General features: G+C 48.4%; 1 long non-coding RNA gene across 1 annotated transcript in view; it reads left to right on the top strand.

Moving 5' to 3' along the window:
- Positions 1-2,649: 2,649 nt before the first annotated feature.
- LOC108517922 (uncharacterized) overlaps positions 2,650-6,123 on the top strand; it is a 5,352-nt gene continuing 1,878 nt past the window's right edge. Inside the window, exon 1 of the long non-coding RNA XR_001882245.1 lies at positions 2,650-2,786. This is a non-coding gene — a long non-coding RNA (uncharacterized LOC108517922). The remainder of the gene's footprint in view (positions 2,787-6,123) is intronic.

The raw sequence follows: 6,123 nt of genomic DNA, 5'->3' as shown, positions 1-6,123 counted from the left end.
GACCTCAGGTGATCCACCTACTTTGGCCTCCTGAGGTGCTGGGATTACAGGCTTGAGCCACTGTTCCAGGCCTCTTTTTTTTTTTTTTTCTTTTTTTAATTATAGAGACGGGTTCTCACCATGTTGCCCAGGCTGATCTCGAACTTCTGAGCTCAAGTAATCCACCTGCCTCAGCCTCTATAAATGCTGGGATTATAGGCGTGAGCCATTGTGTCTGGCCTCCTTCAAGCGTTTTCAAAATTTCTGCTGAATAGGAGTGGTGGAGGGTGGTATTGGAGCATTTCTCTTCTATCTCGTCTGTCCTCCTCCCTCTCAAATATGTCTGATTATAGTGAAAGTTTCAGGTTGTTGCTAAGCCTAGTATGGTGGTCATTTGGGAGAACCCCAAGAACGTCACAGATGCTGTTTCTTCAATGAAGGCAGAGGGGAGTTCTCACTCCGAGCAATGAGCTTACTCTAGAAACTGCCTATCTGTTGGATTCCTGCATTTCATATGAGGTTTGAATAACTAGTTCCTTGCAAACAATATGAAAAGACAAAAGTTTCAAGGTTTAGAATTACCATGGCAACGCCCCAGATTCCCTGCCGTGCCCAGGTCTTGGAGTGGTAGGAATGGCTCATGCATTTTTCTGAAATTGGCCAAAGCTTCAAAACCTATGGGGTTTCCCATTTGGTGCTCAGAATGTGAAATTTTTTTCTTTTCTTTTCTTTTTTTTTTTGAGATGGAGTCTCGCTTGTTGCCCAGGCTGGAGTGTGGTGGCACAATCTTGGCTCACTGCAACCTCCACCTCCTGGGTCCAAGCAATTCTCCTGCCTCAGCCTCTGCTGGGACTACAGGCGTGTGCCACCATGCCTGGCTAATTTATTTTGTATTTTTAGTAGAGACGGGGTTTCACCGTGTTAGCCAGGATGGTCTCGATCTCCTGACCTCGTGATCCGCCCACCTTGGCCTCCCAAAATGGAATGTGAATTTTTATAGTTGCCAGGGCAAAGTCTCCTGTTATATGGGTATAGTGGGTTAAATCGTGACTCCCAAAAGTGATGTCCAAGTCCTAACCCCCAGAACATGAGAAAGGGACCTTATTTGGAGAATGGGTCTTTGCAGATGTAATCAACGATCTTGAGATCATCCTGGGTTGAGGATGGACTGTAGCTCCACTGACAGGTGTCCTTATGAGAAAAAGGTAGAGGGAAATTTGAGACACAGACACAGGGGAGATGGCCATGAGAAGACAGAGGCAGAGATTGGAGTGAAGCAACCACAGGCCAGCAAGTCACCAATACCAGAGGAAGCAAGGAAGGAGTCTGTCCTAGGGTCTTCAAAGGGAGCATGGATCTGCTGACACCCAGATTTTGGACTTTGGACCTCCAGAGCTATAAGAAAATAAACTTCTGTTGTTTTAAGCTACCAAGTTTATTACAGGAAACTAATACTCTGGATGACTTCTGCTCCTCCACCCCATGCCTCTGCATGCTTGGGTTACAGCAGAGGGTGCTTTCCCTTGGTTGAACAACACCTCTTTTCTTGAGAAAAGAAAAGAAAACAAAATGTAAGGGTAAAGCAGTTTTTGGAAGCGTTACTCAGCCAGCCAGATCATCAGAATCAATTCTGGGAGGAGTGGGCTGTGCCTGGGCCACAGACATCCATCTTAGGGCATCCTGAGAGAGTCATTCTCCCTAACAATAGTGCTGGGCATGGCTCTGTATTTGTCTGTTCTTTTATGGAATCTCACTCTGTCGCCCAGGCTGGAGTGCAATGATGTAATCTTGCCTCATTGCAACCTCCACTTCCCAAGTTCAAGCAATTCTCCTGCCTTGGCCTCCCAAGTAGCTGGGAGTACAGACATGTGCCACCATACCTGGCTAACTTTTGTATTTTTAGTACAGACCGGGTTTTACCATGTTGGTCAGGCTGGTCTCGAACTCCTTACCTTGTGATCTGCCCGTCTCGGCCTCCCAAAGTGCTGCGATTACAGGCATGAGCCACTGTGCCCATCCTCGTCTGTTCTTGCATTCCTGTAAAGAACTACCTGAGACTGGGTCATTTATAAAGAAAGAGGTTAAATTGGCTCACGGTTCCACAGGCTGTACAGGCAGCATGGTTGGGAGACCTCAGGAAACATACAATCATGGCGGAAGGCGGAGGTGAAGCAGACACATCCCACATGGCTGGAGCAGGAGGAAGAGAGAGGGAAGGGGGAGGTGCTGCACACTTTCAAACAACCAGATCTCATAAGAACTCACTCACTATCATGAGAAGAGCAAGGGGACGTTTGCCGCCATGATTCAATCACCTCCCGCCAGGCCCCTCTTCCAACATTGGGGATTATAATTTGACATGAGATTTTGGCAGGGCCACAAATCCAAACCATATCAGTCTCCTTGTTGTTGTTTTTTTTTTTTCATGTCTGTCCCTCTACCTGAAGCTCATTCGAAAGCTAGTTTCCATTGCTGCTATTCCTTCCTTACTTTGGTCAGAATCCTCTTTTTGTGGTATCATAAATGGTTTCCATGGAAACAAAAGGTTGGGCTAGAACAGTGCCCATGTGCATGTAAACTTCAGAATTAAACAAGGGCTGTTGTTTTTGCCTGTCACGGAGTTTCGTTCATTCCGAACATGTCCCTGGGGACTTTGGAATGTGTGTCCATAACTCCCTGATTTTCAGCCACATTCTAGCCTGCCTGACTCACGAAGCGCGGAGTGACCCAGGGACATCCCAGCTCCTCATGTCCCACATTCTTCAGGCTTTCTCTTAGTTTTGGCATGTGCATGTAAATGTCAACAGGTGAGGTGAGATTTGCTGTAAAGAAGCAGATGGTCCCACAGGGTAGGCTGTGGGAGAGATGGAAATTCTAGCAGGAGGTATCACAGCCAAAGACTAGCAATCTAGGCTTATCATTTGTTTAGTGCGTCAGAACCAGTGAGTTGAGGAGGAAAGGAGACCCAAGGCTATGCGGTTGCCCTCACGACCAGGAGTTTACATTTGCTTCCTGCCAGAACCAAGGACATAGCAACTGATGTGCACAGACTTCTCCAAGGTTGTTTAGTCATTGGCAAAAACAGGCCTTCACCCACCCTTGAACTGGGTCCGAGGAACAGATGTGCTCCTGGTGGAGGAACCCAGGTGGAGGTTCTGAATCCCTGAAACTCTGCATCTTTACTTTACGAGAGATGCTGCCTGGGAGTTCTTAGTTCAAAGTAAGTGGGGTGGTCATTATCACCCAGACTAGAACACTTTTCAGACTGAGAAGAGCCACTATCAATTATAGGGCAGTGGCCAGAATCTGGTCTGTCCCTGGAGAAGAGGGATATCTGACAACCCTATCTTTATTTCATTTTATTTGGTTTTTTTAGATGGAGTCTTGGGAGCACAGTGGTGCGATCCTGGCTCACTGCAACCTCCCTCTCTTGGGTTGAACTTATTCTTCCACCTCAGCCTCTCAAGTAGCTGGGACTACAGGTGCCCGACACCAGGCCTGGCTAATATTTGTATTTTTGTAGAGACGGGGTTTCACCATGTTGGCCAGGCTGGTCTTGAACTCCTGACCTCAGGTGATCCACCCGCCTCGGCCCCCCAAAGTGCTAGGATTACAGGCATGAGCCACCGTGCCCAGCCAGCTGTAACCCTGTCTTTAGGCCAACTTGAACCCAGCTCCACTACGGAACTCAGTGTCGAAGTGCCCTGGCTTCATGCCCTGGTTCTGGAGATGGGTGGTGATGATGGCTGCACAACAATGTGAATGTACTAATGGCCACAGAACTGCGCCCTTCACAGTGGCTAAACTAGTACATTTTATGTTATGTCTGTTTTACCTCAATGAAAACAAACAGCAAACGTTCTGATACTCCTTCCAAACCTGCTGCTTCTGCTGACTCCTGGTCTCAGTTAATCGCGGCTCTGTCTTCCGTTTGCTGAAGCCAAAGACCTTCCCGCTCTCTCAGAGCCCATGTTTGGCACATCAGCGAATCTCGTTGGCACTGCCATCAAACACATCCATCTAGGATCTCCCCGCACCTCATGCCACCCACCGCGCTAGTCCGTGGATCCCTGTTTCTCTCTTGGATGTAGTAATAGTCACATAGCTGGACTTCTGCCCTGGGCCTTCTTTAGCCCCTTGTTAGAGGAATCCTGCTAAATGTTGGATGATTTACCCCCCACCTCCCGCACCCCCACCCACACACACATAGGAGCTCCACAGGCTCTTCATAACTCTCGGGGTCCCAGCCTGTCTCTGCCATGACCCGAAAGCCCTCCATCATCTGTCTCCCGCCCCTCCCTCACTGACTCTATCAGCCACCCTCTCCCTGTTGTCGAAGATGCCTCAGCCCCACAGGCCTCCTTCCATTCCTCAGACTCCCCAGGGATGCTCCTGCCTCAGGGCCTTTGCCCTGGCTATTCCCTCCCACCATGATGCTCATCCTGAATCCGCGTTATTCAGTGACCACTCCCCCATTTTCAGCCTGTCCCCATATCTCAGTGAGCCCTGCCCAGGCCACCCTGGAAAATCTCAGCATTCCAGGCTGGGCGTGGTGGCTCACGCCTGTAATCCCAACACTTTGGGAGACCAAGGCAGGCAGATTGCTTGAGCTCAGAAGTTTGAGACCAGCCTGGCCAATATGGCGAAACCCGATCGCTCCTAAAAATACAAAAATTAGCTGGGCATGGTGGCGCATGCCTGTAATCACAGCGACTTGGAGGCTGAGGCAGGAGAATCGCTTGAACCTGGGAGGCAGAGGTTGCAGTGAGCCAAGATTATGTCACTGCACTCCAACCTGGGCAACAGAGCAAGACTCCATCTAACACACAAACAAAAATCTCAGTATTATTCTCCCAGCACTTCTTATCCTCCTGGCTTCCTTTGCTTTTGTTTTTGTTTTTTTTTTTTTTCACATTCACACATATGACGATCCAGCATTCTACATATTTCATTTATCTTATTTATTTTCAGTCTTCTCCACTCAAATGTATGATATTTAAGGTAGGGGTTTTAAAATGTCATGTTCTCAGCCAGGCATGGTGGCTCACACCTGTAATCCTAGCACTTTGGGAGGCCGACGCAGGTGGATCACCTGAGGTCAGGAGTTCAAGACCAGCCTGGTCAACATGGCGAAATCCCATCTCTACTAAAAATACGATATTAGCCGGGCGTGGTGGCGGGCGCCTGTAATCCCAGCTACTCAGGTGGCTGAAGCAGGAGAATCACTTGAACCTGGGACGCAGAGTTTTCAGTGAGCCGAGATCGTGTCACTGCACTCCAGCCTGGGTGACAGAGTGAGACTCCGTCTCAAAATAAATAAATAAACAAAATAAAATAAAATAAAATGTCTTGTTCTCTTTTTTGCTCCAGTGCCCAGATCAGCGCCTGATGTACACTTGGCACACAATAACTACTCTTGAAATTCATGAGGGAATCTGGACATTTAGGGGGTTCCTCAGGATCCGCCGCTTTTAGGGAAGATTCTGTGCCTGCTGTGTAAGCGCTCGAACCTCTTCATCTGTGCTCAGTCCCCTTGCAATGCTTCTCTAAGGTCGGCCTACATTTCACTTAATTCAGTGGCTCTCCACTGGGGGCGCTCTTCCCCTTGCAGGGGACATTTGGCAATAAATGAATAAATGGGGACATTTTTCGTTCTTACAAGGGAGGGGAGAGGTGCGACTGGCATCTAGCGGGTAGAGGCCTGAGATCCTGCTATTAATAAATACCCTATGTCATGTTCTGGAAAGCTTCCTACAACAAAAAATTATCTGGACAGATGTCAACTGTGCCGAGGCTGAGAACCCCGATCTACGCTGATGGTGTTAGGAATAATCTAGTCTGCATTTAAAAGAGGGAAGTCTTTTGAGGGCTGTTTTGGGTTGAATTGGGTCCCCCCCCAGTTCATATATTGAAGGCAAGTCCTATGCCCAGGACCTCAGAATGTGTCTGTATTTGGAGATAGAGCCTTTGAAGTAATTTAATTGAAATCGTTAGGCTGGGCACAGTGGCTCATGCCTGTAGTCCCAGCTACTCGGGAGGCTGAGGCAGGAGAATCAGTTAAACCTGGGAGGTAGAGCTTGCAGTGAGCCAAGATCACACCACTGCACTCCAGCCTGGGCGGCAAGAGTGAAACTTTGTCTCAAA

The sequence above is a fragment of the Rhinopithecus bieti genome, unplaced genomic scaffold, assembly GCF_001698545.2.
Source record: "Rhinopithecus bieti isolate Rb0 unplaced genomic scaffold, ASM169854v2 scaffold_40368, whole genome shotgun sequence".
In the NCBI taxonomy this organism is placed as follows: domain Eukaryota; kingdom Metazoa; phylum Chordata; class Mammalia; order Primates; family Cercopithecidae; genus Rhinopithecus; species Rhinopithecus bieti.
The sequence above is the reverse complement of the archived record's forward strand: the minus strand, read 5'-3'. Positions and strand labels throughout refer to the sequence as shown.